At 44.7% G+C, this 15527-nt stretch overlaps 1 long non-coding RNA gene across 1 annotated transcript; it reads right to left on the reverse strand.

Moving 5' to 3' along the window:
* Positions 1-2734: 2734 nt before the first annotated feature.
* Positions 2735-12683, reverse strand: LOC129644990 (uncharacterized). Its single transcript, XR_008711106.1, has 6 exons — positions 12287-12683; positions 12026-12119; positions 8052-8563; positions 6756-6856; positions 3245-3333; positions 2735-2860 (listed from the first exon to the last, which is right to left on the reverse strand). It is a non-coding gene; the product is annotated as an uncharacterized LOC129644990 (long non-coding RNA).
* Between the last annotated feature and the right edge of the window lie 2844 nt (positions 12684-15527).

Here is a 15527-nt window from a genome sequence, read left to right on the forward strand (position 1 = left end):
CCAGGAAGCAGGGAAATCCCAAGTTGTAACCCTTAGAAAAGCCTGAAATACATTGATCAGATTCTCAAGCCAGAAATCACACACACACAAGGTGAGGTCCTTGCCTGACTTCTCTGTAGGCTGAGAGGTTCAGCAGTCTTGCTCCTTCAAGAACTGTAGTAGCTAAACACAGTGTTCACTCGGGAGACGGACGCACTTCACCTAATTGGTAAACACTTCGAAATTTGGTGTTTCTACGTCTCCTTAAGGATAGGTTGTACTGAATGTTCAATATGTGTAGAAATGGTAGGAAGAATGGACTGTGTGGTTGAAAACAAGTGGTATGAAATTCCGGCAGATCAATTCACTCCAGGTTAAGTGTTTTATTACAATCACAGAAAAACTAAGAGATTCAAAGAAGAGGCTCCAAATAAACTCTTTCTTAGCTTTCTGAGTTTATGGCTTGAGAACATTATCTTTTCTAAAAATCAAAACCACAGCAAATGAGATTATTTTTTGTCTTCTAATTGTTTAATTATTCTTTTGTTCTTCTCTGAGACTTTGCCCAATAGCTAGAAAAACAAGAGATCAGGACATCCCAGGGTTTCTTATCAATGCTACACACCAAACATTCCCAAATAACCAGCTATAATAACTGCTAACCATGAATAATTTAATCTGAGAAATAAATATATTTAATTATAAATGTGTGGTTTAGAGATAAGCTTGCTCTCGGCTTCTTAAACTTTTTATTGTTTCCCAGAAATTTCCCAAAGACAGATGTTGAAGAAGGACTTTTCAATAAGATATTTTTTGGTGAATTATCAACTCGTTAAAGAAATGGGCAAAAGATATGAAGAGGCACTTTGCCAGCAACCAGATCTATTTCCCATATTTGGAAACTTCCCCAACATAAGTCCATTCCATTGAGAAGCCAGAAGGGGGCTGAAGTTCTTGCTCGCTGGCTCTGCATGGAGGGCCCAGCACTGTGACCTCAGCTCCACTAAATAGCCTTGCAGACACAGAACAGAGGACAATCCAGCCTGACAAGAGGACTGCGCCCTTAGCACCTCCTTGCCCACCCATTCTCTGAGTCTGGCTCATTGCCTTCCTGGTGATTCTAGGAGCTTCCCAGTAACTCTTTTTCTCCCCAGTCAGCACTAGTTGGTTTCTGCTGCCTTCAGCTAAAAACCTTGGTTTATTTGACAAAGTTGTAGAGAAAAGGGAACCCTCCCTACACTGTTGGTAGGAATGCAAATTGGTGCAGCACTACAGAGAACAGTATAGTGGTTCCTCAAAAACTTAAAAAATAGAATTACCATATGATCCAGCTATTCCACTTTGGGTATTTATCCGAAGAACACCAAAGCACTAATCCAAAATGATAGGACTTCCCTGGTGGCGCAGTGGTTAAGAATCTGCCTGCCAGTTCAGGAGACATGAGTTCAATCCCTGGTCCAGGAAGATTCCACATGGCTTGGTGCAGCTAGGCCTGTGAGCCCCAGCTACTGAGCCTGCATTCTAGAGCTCTCAAGCTGCAGCTACTGAAACCTGCTCACCTAGAGCCCGTCCTCTATAATGAGAGAAGCCATCACAAGAGAAGCCTGAGCACCACAGTGAAGAGGAGTCCCCAGATGACACAATCAGAGAAAGCCATCACACATCAATAAAGACCCAATGCAGCCAAAAATTTTTTTAAAAAATTATATACGCACTCCAACGTTCATCATAGCATTATTAACAATAGCCAAGATGTGGAAACAACCTAAGTGCCCATTAACAGATGAATGGAGAAAGAAGATGTGGTGCATATATACAATGGAATACTATTTGGCCATAAAAAAACATGAAACCTTACCATCTGCAACAATATGGATGGACTTTGAAAGTGCTATGCTAAGTGAAATAAGTCAGAAGGAGAAAGACAAATATTGTACGATTTCACTCATACGTGGGCTCTTAAAAACAAACAAAATAAGTGAAGAAATCAAACCAAACAAAAACAAATATGTAGATACAGAGAATAGAGCAGTGGTTTCCAGAGAGGAGGGAATAGTGGGAGGAGAGTAAGATGGATAAAGGGGATTGACTGTATAATCGTGGATGGAAGCTACATTCCTGGCAGTGAGTATGCTGTAGGGTATACTGAAATAGAAATATAAAGTTATACACATGAAACTTATATAACATTATACACAAATGTTATTTCAATAAAAAATTAAAATTAAAAAAAAAACTGAGCTGTTCATTTTGAATCAGGAATGTGAGAACACTATGCTCATACAAGATGCCAGACTTCAAATGTGCCTCGGCTTCCCACCTAAAACTTGGAGCTACTCACACCAGCTTGTTTCACTGAATTTGTGAAAAGAAGAACTTTAAAAATGCAAACATTTTTGGAATTAAGTAACACGGACAAAACACACTTGTGTTTTTTGAACCAGCACATCGTATTAAAAGAAATGAAGGAATTCCCTGGTGGTACAGTGGATAAGAATTTGCCTGCCAGTTCAGGGGAAGGACACAGGTTCGATCCCTGGTCCAGGAGGATCTCACATGCCAAGGAGCAACTTAAGCCTGTAGTCCACAACAACTGAAGCTGATACACCTAGAATCTGTGCTCCACAATAAGAGAAGCTACCGCGGAGAGAAGCCTGTGCACACAGCTGGAGAAAGACTGCGCAGCAATGATGACCCAGTGCAACCAAAAATAAATATATTAATTTTTAAAATACGAAAATAAAAGGAATGCAAATTTCAAAGCCAGAGGAAAGCAAAAGGCTCAGTGCAGAAATGCTGCACAGAATATTTGTGTTCTAGTTTCTTCAGGCCGTAAGTGGAAATCCAGCCTGTGCTGCCACCTCGGAATTTATGGAGCCACCTAGGAGAAAAAAAAAAGAGTTTTTTCACAAACCCAATGATGCCATCTAAGACTTTGAAAAGCATCCCACACAGCCATAATTCTACCCGCGTGTCACAGCATCTCTGTGTTTCCCTTCTCTGTATCTTTTTTAAGCGGCTGAGATAAATACAGAACCTCAGTCTCTTAAGAATTCATCTGTTGGGAAAAAAAAAAAAAAGAATTCATCTGTTGGAGCCTTTTTTCCTCTCACCAGCTGTAACCTCCAATTGTCGCATCCATGGTAGAGGCTGGGGACATGGTAATCAAGTCACAAAGAAGGAGCCCAGAAGGAAAAGAGAAAGCAGCCCGCGTGAGGAAACCCTTCACATCAGAAGCCCATTCTTAAAAGAAAAGGTCACTTACCAGGAAAATTAAAAAGGAAATGATCATCTGGAGACTATTCCTTCATTAAGACTTTCTTTTAAAGCCCTTAAGGTCGAGGTATCCATAACCTTTAGAGAATATCACACGCTTTCATTAGCAAATCCATCCAAGGGCATCATGTCCCCTCTCACTGCAAATATGTTGTTGATGAGGAGCAAGAGATGGCCCTCAGTGACCCCATGGCGAAAAGGGAGCCCCAGGGAGTACAAGGCATCCGACCAGAACACGCTGTTGGGAAATGGAGGTAACATTTTCTGCTGGCGTCAGTGACTTGGAAAGTCAATTCTATTCCACTGAGCCTTTTCCCTGCGTTATGATGCTCTGACCTCATCTTCTTTTCACACCTGCAGCCTAAGGACAATTCTGTGCGTCAGTCTCTCACCAGTCTGCCCTCTGTACATCATCAAGAGGCACACATGTGGCTGCGGCACCTGGCCAGAGGCAAACCCAGAGATTCCTTTTAGAAGAAGGTGCTACCAGAAGATTGTCAAGGTCTGGGCCCCCAGAAGGGAGACCTGCAGGACCGCTGCTGTCTGCAAAGGACAGGATCCTAGGTGGGGCAGAGAGAGGACCCCTGGGCTCCCACTTAGAGGCTGAATTTTTTTATCCCTCCACACTTTATTTAAGCATAGTTTGTTGATTTTTTCATAATGTTATTTGTCTACTTATTTTTGGCTGTGCTGGGTCTTCATTGCTTTGAGAGGGCTTTTCTTTAGTTACAAAGAGCAGAGGTTACTTAGTCTTTGTTGTAGTGCGTGGGCTTCTCATTGAGGCGGCTTCTCCTGTTGCAGGGCACAGGCTGTCGGGCGCACAGGCTTCAGAACTGGCAGCACACGGGTGCCATAGTTGTGGCTTCTGGGCTCTAGAGCACAGGCTCAATAGTTGCGGCTCACCGGCTTAGTTGCCCCGTGGCATGTAGGATCCTCCTGGACCGGGGATCAAACCTGTGTCCCCTGCACTGGCAGGTAGATTCTTTGCTACTGGCTCACACTCTTGGAAGGAATGCCCAGCAGACAGACAGATTCACAGGCGTGCATAGGATTAAGTGAAAGGAAGACAGCGTGGTGAGGAAGTCCAGTTCCCATCTCTCCCTGCAGTTCTGAAGTCACCAGCCAAACATGGTGCCCCCAGGTCAGCCTCGGGCCTGTGCAAGGGGCCTGGGTGCTCTGGTTCCCAGAGTAGGGGATACTGGGCACCCCAGGTTGCCCTCAGCCGGTGGTGCCCCTCACTCAGGCACAGTGAAAGATGGGCACTTCCCTTGCGTACATTCAAAATGTATGCAGCCTGAGTTTCAGCCACTACAAGTTCAAAGGCCTTCAGCTCTCCCTTGCCCGTGGGGGTGTGGAGGAGGCCCTGCAGACCACTTGGATTCAACACTAGGCCCAACACATCCCTGTAATTTCCATCCTATATGGTCCGTCCTGACTCTTCAGAGAGTTTAAACCATTTGTGTTAGCATTTTCCAATATTATTCCTAGATGAGACACAACTTTATTACCATCTCTAGCTGCCCTTTCCAATTCTAATATTCTCGTATTCTGTGTATCCCAAGAGGTCCTGTTCCTGACAAAGATATTTACCTTCGATGTGTGTAACTTCCAGGAGTCTAAAATATGATCATAAAGCTCTTAGCTAACACAGTGTTTTTTAGCTTCTCCAAAGCAGAACTCCCATCATTAATAAGTCTTTTAGTATATTCACCTCTGGGTAGCTTTCCTCTACCCCCCTATGCGAGGAGGACTTATTATATTTTGGATCCACCAGGGGACCACAGAAATGAAGTCTGCCTAGCATTTTATTAGCCCAATAGATTATGTTCACGATGGAGATGGAGAAAAAAACATGTTAATACCCCCAGGAGACTTGTAATGGTGCAAAGCTTTTCCTTTAGGCTGAAGTAAGAGGGAGAAACCTCAGCCTGGGCGAGAAAAAAGTCAGGCTCCTGCGTCTTCTCTCCTTGGGGGTCACTTCAGCCCTTCAGAGGCCCAAAGGTTTATGCTGTTCTGGAAACTGGCTCTGAGAGGCGTCCTGAGGATCAGAATTGGTCTAGATGGGGGTTTTCATACTTGCACACCCATCAGAACACCAGGGATGGCTGGTGGGAGCACAGATTGCTGGGCCCCAGCAGAATTTCTGGTTCTGTTAGTCTAGGGTGGGGCCTGAGAGTTTGTATTTTTAACAAGTCGCCAAGGATACTGCCTCTGCTGGTCTGGGAACCACACTCTAGAACCACTGGGCTTCCAAGATGGCTCACTGTTTTAGGACACTCTAAGGGGCCAACAAAGGTCCTCTAGTCAAGGCTATGGTTTTTCCAGTGGTCACGTACAGATGTGAGAGTTGGACTGTGAAGAAAGCTGAGCGCAGAAGAATTGATGCTTTTGAACTGTGGTGTTGGAGAAGACTCTTGAGAGTCCCTTGGACTGCAAGGAGGTCCAACCAGTCCATTCTAAAGGAGATCAGTCCTGGGTGTTCTTTGGAAGGACTGATGCTAAAGCTGAAACTCCAATACTTTGGCCACCTCATGCGAAGAGTTGACTCATTGGAAAAGACTGATGCTGGGAGGGATTGGGGGCAGGAGGAGAAGGTGACGACAGAGGATGAGATGGCTGGATGGCATCACCGACTCGATGCATATGAGTTTGGATGAACTCCAGGAGTTGGTGATGGACAGGGAGGCCTGGCGTGCTGTGATTCATGGGGTCGAAAAGAGTCGGACAGGACTGAGTGACTGAACTGAACTGAAGGGGGCCAATGAATACACACTCTGAGAGCCGCCCCAGTCCAGCTGCTCCTAGGGTCCCCACTGCCCACTGCAAGCCCCCACTTTAGGAGTCCAGTCATCCCCAGACAGGCCCTAGTCCTATTCACTTTGACCTCAGGGCCAGGGATTTCCATGCAGCAACCCCAACCCCACGAGAACAAGTGACTCACTGGCCCTGCCCCTGTTTTCCCCTCTATCAGGACCAGACACATAATGTATGGAGCCCAACGTGTGTGTTAGTTGCTCAGTCATGTCCAACTCTTTGAGACTCCGTGGACTGGAGCCTGCCAGGCTCCTCTGTCCATGGGATTTCCCAGGCAAGCATACTGGAACAGATAGCCACTCCCTTCTCCAGGGGATCTTCCCAACCCAGGGATCAAACCCCAGTCTCCTACCCTGCAGGCAGATTCTTTACCATCTGAGCCACCAGAGAAGCCCCAGTGGAGCCCAGTGCAAAATTAAAATGGGGGCCCCTTATTCGGGGGGGTTCAGTTTCAGTGACTATAGAGCATTAAACCAAGCATGCACACTTCTTCTCAGGGCTTGGTCTTCAGGCTTCCACACAGCTGGCCGGTCAGCGAGTCCTAATTCTTTCTCTGCCCATCCCTCCATCTCAAGTCTCTACACAAGAACCCACTCTCCTTCCACACCACATCCCACCTCCTTGACTCCACAACTCTGCCCTCAAAAAAGGGGTATTGATATATTTCCAGAGAAAAACTTAAATACCTGTGCAAATTATAAAGCGCCTCTCCAAAATCACTGCAGATGGTGACTCCAGCCATGAAATTAAAAGACGCTTGCTCCTTGGAGGAAAAGTTATGACCAACCTAGACAGCATATTAAAAAACAGAAATTTTACTTTGCCAACAAAGGTCTGCCTAGCCAAAGCTATGGTTTTTCAGTAATCATGTATGGATGTGCGACTTGGACTACAAAGAAAGCCGAGCACCAAAGAATTGATGCTTTTGAGCTGTGGTGTTGGAGAAGACTCTTGAAAGTTCCTTGGACTGCAAGGAGATCCAACCAGTCCACCCTAAAGGAGATCAGTCCTGAATATTCATTGGAAGGACTGATGCTGAAGCTGAAACTCCAATACTTTGACTGCCTGATGCAAAGAACTGACACATTGGGAAAGACCATGATGCTGGGAAAGATAGAAGGCGGGAGAAGGGGACGACAAAGGATGAGATGGTTGGATGGCATCACCAATTCAATGGACAGGAGTTTGAGTAAACTCTGGGAGTTGATAATGGACAGGGAGGCTTGGCGTGCTACAGTCCATGGGGTCTCAAAGACACGACTGAACAACTGAACTGAACTGACATTTCAACATAGCAATTCCACTCCAGGGGACTCATTTGTCCTCCAGTGGACAGATCGCTTGAAGTGCGCTCCCAGTGCTCACGGGATGTTCACTGATATGGTGTTCGTGTGTGCATGCTCAGTCGCTCAGTCGTGTCCGACTCTTTGCAACCCCATGGACCACCCTCCAGGCTCCTCTGTCTATAGGGTTTTCCAGGCAGGAATACTGGAGTGGGTTACCATTTCCTCCTTCAGGGGATCTTCCTGACACAGGGATCAAGCCCTGAACCAGCAGGCAGATCCCATACCAACTGCACCAAAGCCCATGCAGTAAGGAAATTGTCTTTGTGTGTGTGTATATATTAGCACATGAGTAGGAAAAAAGTCAGAAAATCTAAACAATAAATTGTTAGCCATTACTATCAGGAATTTTCACGTTTACACTCTAAATTTTGAATTTTAAAATTACTTCTTTTATTATTAATATTTTTTAGTTTATAGGGAACTAAAGGCTACTTAAGACCTCCACCAAAACTGTTTTCATCCAGAAACTTTTCTTTTCCAGGCAAGGTTTTATTGGGGCCCCTGCTCCAGCAAGGTGGAGCAAGAACATATAACAGGTTCTCTTGCTGGCTGGCTCATTGAGAGGGGCAAGCTTATTCCTTATATGGGGTGAGCATAGGCGTGTGTTCAGGGGTCGGGCTAGAGGGGTTTGCCCACCTCTTTGGTGGTGTTGAGTGCAGGGCGTCGGTGGTGTTGAGTGCAGGGCATGTTCAGCACCCTGTTTTTGCTTCCAACACCGTTTTTGCTTCTGGCTCTTCAGAAATGGCAGTTGCAGATTTTTTTGGTCTCTTTGTATCCTTTGTCCAGAATGTGAACTAACTGCACATGCCCACAGCTATTTTCAGTCCCATACAGTTTCTCTGTGTTTTGTTGCTGGAGGAGAGGTTTGTCCAGGTGCAAACAATGCACACTGCAGCAAAGGGTCTCAGGTCCCACACTGTCTCATTCCCCTCCGAGAGACTCTTCACCTTATTCTTAAGGGATAAGGGGCCGAAGGTCTCTTCTGAAACTTCTTCCTGCTGGACAGGGGCTGTAGAGCCTAGCCTACCCTAGAGGTGTAGACGTCCCTTGATGACTATTCCAAGGACCTGCAGGGACCTCGGCCGCTCTCTACTGGAATGGGTTGAACTCCTCGAGCCATTATGAGTCTACCTTCATGCTGTTGGAACCTAAAAGACAAAAACTTAACTAAAAGCTTAAACAGGGCTCAAAATAGACATTATAGAGCCTAGAAAAGGAAGGAACCGGGTTATCCAGAAACCTAGACCACCAGCCAGTCTGCTCCTCCCTGAGTACCCCCTTCTTTCCAGCCTGGACCCTTTTTGCTATTATGACATGCATCCCATCCCTGTAACTCTCCACCCACTGCCATGAAGCTTCTCAGGTGCCCAGTCCAAGCAAGACTACAGCTGAATCTGCTGTATCTAAATATGCTCAGTTCTCCCAAAAATGGGTTCCTGTAAAAACTCAACATGAATATTGAAAGGAGAAGGAGCATTTATGGAATGTCTTTCAGATCTTTTGTCCTATTTAGTTTTCACTCTGGGTATGAATGTATTCTGTCTTTAAAATATTTTAATTTTATTGAATATAGTTGATTTACAATTCTGTGTTAATTTCAGGTGCAGAGCAAAATGATTCAGTTACATATGTACATATATTTATTCTTTTTTAGACTCTTTTCTCGTATGGGTTATCACAGGATATTGAATAGAGTCCTCTGTGCTATCCAGTAGGTCCTTGTTGATTATCTATCTTATATACAGTAGTGGATGTGTATTTATGGATGTATTCTTATCCTCAGATTGAGATTTTTAGAATAGAACAGGATGCCCACCCTCAGTCAAAGTTGTCTCAAGCTCCATCCCAAGTTGAATTTTTTAAATTTTGATTCGTTATTCATCATGGATTTTTTTGCAGCAGTTTTTATTATTTGGCCACACCCCATGGCATTTGGGATCTTAGTTTCCCAGCCAGGGGCTGCACCCATGCCCTCTACAGTGAAGTCTTAACCATTGGATCGCCAGGGAAGTCCCTGAGTTTTATCTTGACCAAGGGCCCCAGCCTCCTCGCCTCCTAAGACTCTAAACCATTCATCTTTCTTATTCCCAAGTCAGTTGAGGTATTAGGGTTTACTTCAGTTCAGTCGCTCAGCCAGGCTGACTCTCTGTGACCCCATGGACTGCAACATGCCAGGCTTCCCTATCCATCACCAACTCCCGGAGCTTACTCAAACTCATGTCCATTGAATCGGTGATGCCATCCAACCATCTCATCCTTTGTCGTCCCCTTCTCCTCCCGCCTTCAATCTTTCCCAGCTTCAGGGTCTTTTCAAATAAGTCAGTTCTTCACATCAGGCGGCCAAAGTATTGGAGTTTCAGCTTCAGCATCAGTCCCTCCAATGAATATTCAGGACTGATCTCCTTCAGAATGGACTGGTTGGATCTCCTTGCAGTCCAATGGACTTTCAAGAGTCTTCTCCAACACCACAGTTCAAAAACATCAATTCTTCGGCACTCAGCTTTCTTTATAGTCCAACTCGCACATCCATACATGACCACTGGAAAAACCATAGCTTTGACTAGATGGACCTTTGTTGGCAAAGTAATATCTCTGCTTTGTAATATGCTGTCTAGACTGACCCAGACTTGCCTGTGAGTGTCCAGGAGTCTCCGGTTGAGGTGTGGGTCGGTGCTGGCCTGGTGCAGGGTAGGGGCACTGAGTGCGGCAGTGTGTGCATGGGACCTTTTGAAGGAGGTAGTCATTATCTTCATTACCTCCACCATAGTTTGGCCTCAGGTCAAACAACAGGGAGGGAACACAGCCCTGCCCATCCACAGAAAATTGGATTAAAGATTTACTGAGCATGACTTAAAGCTCAACATTCAGAAAACTAAGATCATGGCATCTGGTCCCATCACTTCATGGCAAATAGATGGGGAAACAGTGGAAACAGTGTCAGACTTTATTTTTGGGGGCTCCAAAATCACTGCATATGGTGATTGCAGCCATGAAATTAAAAGATGCTTACTCCTTGGAAGGAAAGTTATGACTAACCTAGATAGCATATTAAAAAGCAGAGATATTACTTTGCCAACAAAGGTCCATCTAGTCAAGGCTATGGTTTTTCCAGTGGTCATGTATGGATGTGAGAGTTGGAGTATAAACAAAGCTAAGCGCCGAAGAATTGATGCTTTTGAACTGTGGTGTTGGAGAAGACTCTTGAGAGTCCCTTGGACTGCAAAGAGATCCAACCAGTCCATTCTAAAGGAGATCAGTCCTGGGATTTCTTTGGAAGGAATGATGCTAAAGCTGAAACTCCAGTCCTTTGGCCACCTCATGCAAAGAGTTGACTCATTGGAAAAGACTGATGCTGGGAGGGATTGGGAGCAGGAGGAGAAGGGAATGACAGAGGATGAGATGGCTGGAAGGCATCACTGACTTGATGGACATGAGTTTGAGTGAACTCCTGGAGTTGGTGATGGACAGGGAGGCCTGGTGTGCTGCGGTTCATGGGGTTGCAAAGAGTTGGACATGACTGAGCGACTGAAGTGACCTGAACTGAACTGAGCATGGCCCCTCCCATCAGAACAAGATCCAGTTTCCCCTGCAGTCAGTTTCTGCCATCAGAAAGCTTCCATGAGCCTCTTATCCTTCTCAGACAGAATGAAAACCACAATCACAGAAAACTAACCAATCTGATCACATGGACCACAGCCTTGTCTAACTCAGTGAAACTATGAGCCATGCCACGTGGGGCCACCCAAGACAGACGGGTCATGGTGGAGAGTTCTGACAAAACATGGTCCACTGGAGAAGGGAAGGGCAAACCACTTCAGTATTCTTGCCTTGAGAACTCCATGAACAGTATGAAAAAGTATTAGGGTAAGTAATGCTAACAACAAACTCCCACATCTCAGTGGCTTAACACAGAGGTTTATCTTTCCCTCAACGAGGCCTAATGTGGATGTTCCTCGGTGGTGGATGGCTTTCTCCTTGGCTATCCTGGGCCCCAGGTCCCTCCATCTTCTAGCCCTTCCTTCCTTTGTGTTCTCAGCACAGAAATGGTGTAGAGGGCTACAAGGGAGATTTTATGGGCCAGGCCTGGAAGGGAAGAGTAGAAATCACATCCCTCTGGTCACATCCCAGTAGCCACAATTTAACCGCATAACCCCACCTAACTATGAGGGAGCCTGGGATGAGTGGTGTAGTAGACACAATACAGGCCCAAAGATGTCCCCAGAACCTGTGTTCTATGTGTGTGTGAGTGTGTGCTCAGTCATGTCTGACTTTGCAATCACATGGACTGAAGCTCGCCAGGCTCGTCTGTCCATGGAATTTTCCAGGCAAGAATACTGGAATGGGTTGCCATTTCCTACTCCAGGGGATCTTCCTGACCCAGAGGTTGAACTTGTGTCTCTTTCATCTCCTGCATTGGCAGGCGGATTCTTTGCCACTAGAACCACCTGGGATGTGACATGCCAAAAGGACTTTGCAGATGTGATTAAGTTTAAAATTTTGTGATGGAGAGACTGCCTCGGATTATATGGGTGGGCCCAATGGATTACAGTGTCCTAAGAAGAGACAGGCAAGAGAGTCAAAGTCAGAAAAAGGAGATCTGAGGGACTTACCTTGTAGTCTAGTGATTAAGACCTCATCTTCCTATGCAGGGGGTTCAATCCCTGGCTAGGGAGTTGGGAGCCCACATGCCTCTCAGAGAAAGAACTGAAACATAAAACAGAGGCAATATTGTAACAAATCCAATAAAGACTTTAAAATGGTCCACATTAAAAAAATCTTAAGAAAGAAAGAAATCAACTTAAAAAAGAAAGAAAGAAAAGGAAAAAAAAAAAGGAGATATGAAGATGAAAGCAGAGGTTGGAGTCACATACTTGAAGGTGCAGGAAGTAGCCCAAACCAAGATGGCTCCTCCAGAAGCTAGAAGAGGCAAAGACAAGCTTCCAGAAGGAACGAAGTTCTGCCAACTCCAGAATTTTAGGCTTCTGAATTCCAGAACTGTAAGCGAAAAACTTTGTGTTGATATAAGCCACTAAGTTTGTGGTCATTTGTTATAGCAGCAGTGGGACTAATACACATGGTCCAAAGGAGGAAAAGGCAATCGAATTTGGAAAATAACAGCTGCCTGTTCTCCAGAAGGAGATCCAGGCTACCCCTTCTGCTGCTTTCTCACCTAGCCTCCAGCTCTGGCCGGCCTCCCCCTGACTCTACTTTATGCCAACGTCTTTCCTCCTCAGCTACCCAAAAGGTTTTCCTAAATTCTATAGAAGAAAGTCCAAAATTCTCAGCCTCTCATTCCAAGTCTTATAATGCGGCTCCTAACTGCTTTCCCACAATTGAGGGGGAAAACCTGGGGCTGTGAGAACCCATGACTAGAGGTCAAGGGATACGGTCAACGGGGCCAGTCAGGTGCTGGCAGTTGACCTGGGCTTACCTGCTCCCTCCCCTTCAGGCTCCATCACCTAACAAGACAGAGAGAGAAAGCCAGGGGTATGCCTTCCAGATGTGAGGAGCAGTTTGAGAAAAGATGCTTCACATACGGATAAATAATACAACCCAAAGGCGCTTGTTCTGAGTCTAAATAATTGAAAGGGCAAACTTTAGACAAATTTTCATCGACCTCCGTGGTTACTGGGAAGCCAGTTCTTTAGCCTGCAAGGCTGGACAGTCATCCCTGCCATCAGGCCCCATTCAGTGAAGTCCTTCAATGTGAAAGCCGAACTGCAGTCCTCCCAGTGATGAAATCCCTGAGGGTCCACCAAGGAGACTAGAAGTTTCGAAAGATCCTAAGCCCACGCTTGTAGCTGGACTGTTTGTGAGCACGATGGACAAAGCTCGGGCAAGATGAAGGGGAGGCACCATCACGTCCACTGTGGCCCCACTGAGTCTTCTCAGCCTGGGGTTTGTGTCCCCTCCCCCATAGCTTCCTGGTAGGGTCCCTGCCCCAACTCTAGGCTGTGCCTTATGCTCGGTGCCCCCTTTCCCCAGGCCCTGTGGTTTCCATTTTTTTATTTCCTTAAACCTGATTTCTAAAAGCAGGATTTCTGGGTCAAAGAGTATGAAAATATTCAGGGTGTGGTCAAAGTGCATTTTTAAAAGTTGCATCAATTTCAAGTGCAGTGAGCAAAGAAAGAGAATATCAGACATGGAGATATTTGTATTTCTTATAAACATTTTAAAATAATTTCAACTATATTTTTGCTATTTTAATTGGCAAGAGAAAAAAAATAGCATTTTGGAATTGGAATGAATATCATTTCCAATCCAGTGGTTTCCAAACTTGGCTTCATAACAGAATTACCTGAGGAGTCTCTTAATGAGTTCCATATTGTTGAGAAAGCTTCAGAAATGGCTATTTTAGGTCTGAAGGTAAAAAAAATGTATAAGATGAGTCTGGAGAGTTTGTCATTTCAGAAAATAAGGAAGCTATGAAAAAACCAATGACTTGTGTCAAAAGGTCTCAGGGTTAAAGCACATCAAATACCTTAAATCTATGAGGTTACAATGTTAATAATAATCATAAAACTTTAATGGTCACTTTGAAGGATGTAATGCATCAAAAAAGATTTTGAGGGACTTTCCTGGAGGTCCAGTGGTTAAGACTCCATGCTCCCAATGTAGGGGGCATGGGTTTGATCCCTGGTCAGGGAACTAAGATCCTACATGCCATGTGACAACACCAGAAAAAAGGAAAAAAAGAAAAGATTTTGAAAACTGGAAAATAAAGGGAAAGAATCCAGCATTTAGGCTGCCTTTCCTATCTGAACTGTAGACTAAGCAAATAATAGACGAGGGGAAGTTTTTTGCATCATCCCAGCTAACAAATGAAAAAGGAATGATAAACAGGACGTCACCATATACTGCTGCTGCTACTGCTAAGTCACTTCAGTCGTGTCTGACTCTGTGCGACCCCATAGACGGCAGCCCACCAGGCTCCCCCGTTCCTGGGACTCTCCAGGCAAGAACACTGGAGTGGATCACATATACTATTATAATGAATTAATGGACACAGGCAATGACCATCAACAGCTGCTAATGCCACAAAAATAGACACAAGCAGACCCTAATGAAAGTCCATACCACCTCTTATGAAGTTTCCTTGCCAAAACTTTTTTTTTTTAATTTAAAATTTTTATTTTCTATTGAGGTGTAGCTGATTAACAATGATGTGACAGTTTCAGATGAACAGTGAAGGGACTCAGCCTTACGTTTACATGTATCCATTCTCCCCTAACTCCCCTCCCATCAATTGCCAAAACTTTTGAACTTACATCAAATCAAATTATTGCTTCACCGAAAATAAACATGGTGGATGGAAGAGGCTCAATCAGCAAAACCCAAACTACGGGAAAATCTTCAGGACACACACCTAGCTTCTTCGACCAAAGCTTTAAAGTGGAAAAACAAAATTAAAAAGAAAGATACCAGTGGATGAAAAGTTACTTAAGAGTTACATTGACTTCCCAGGTAGCTCAGTGGTAAAGAATCCGCCTGCCAATGCAGGAAATGTGGGTTTGATCCCTGGGTCGAGAAGATCTCCTGGAGAAGGAAAATGGCAGCCCACTGCAGTATTCTTGCCTGGGAAATCCCATGGACAGAGGAGCCTGGCGGGCTACACTCCATGGGGTCACCAAGAGTCAGACACTTAGTGGCTAACAACAACAAGAGATCAATAGCCAGTCATAATATAGAATGTTTTCTTGGATTTCAATTCAGACAAACAGGGGGGAAAATTTTTTTAAATAAGACAATTATGGATTTGTGAACACTGACAGGATTTTTTATGGTATTAAGGGATTACTGTTTATTTTTCTCTGGTGTATAATGGCACTGTGGGTATTTTTAAAGTCTGTATCTTTTAGAAAAACATACTAAAATATGTATGATTGAAATGACATCTGGGATTTATACAGATTAAAGAGGCTGTGAAATGATAATTGTTGACACCAAGTGATGTAGTCTAGGGGATTCATTATATTATTTTCTCGACTTTTGCGTATATTTTAGTTTTCCACGTTAAAATTAAAGACCCCAGACCTGCCGAACCAGTGTCCCAGTGCTGGGACCTGGAATCTGAATTCTGAGAGCTCCCCAGTGATTCTGATGTGCTAGTCT

This window comes from Bubalus kerabau, chromosome 2 (genome assembly GCF_029407905.1).
Source record: "Bubalus kerabau isolate K-KA32 ecotype Philippines breed swamp buffalo chromosome 2, PCC_UOA_SB_1v2, whole genome shotgun sequence".
Taxonomy (NCBI): Eukaryota; Metazoa; Chordata; class Mammalia; order Artiodactyla; family Bovidae; genus Bubalus; species Bubalus kerabau.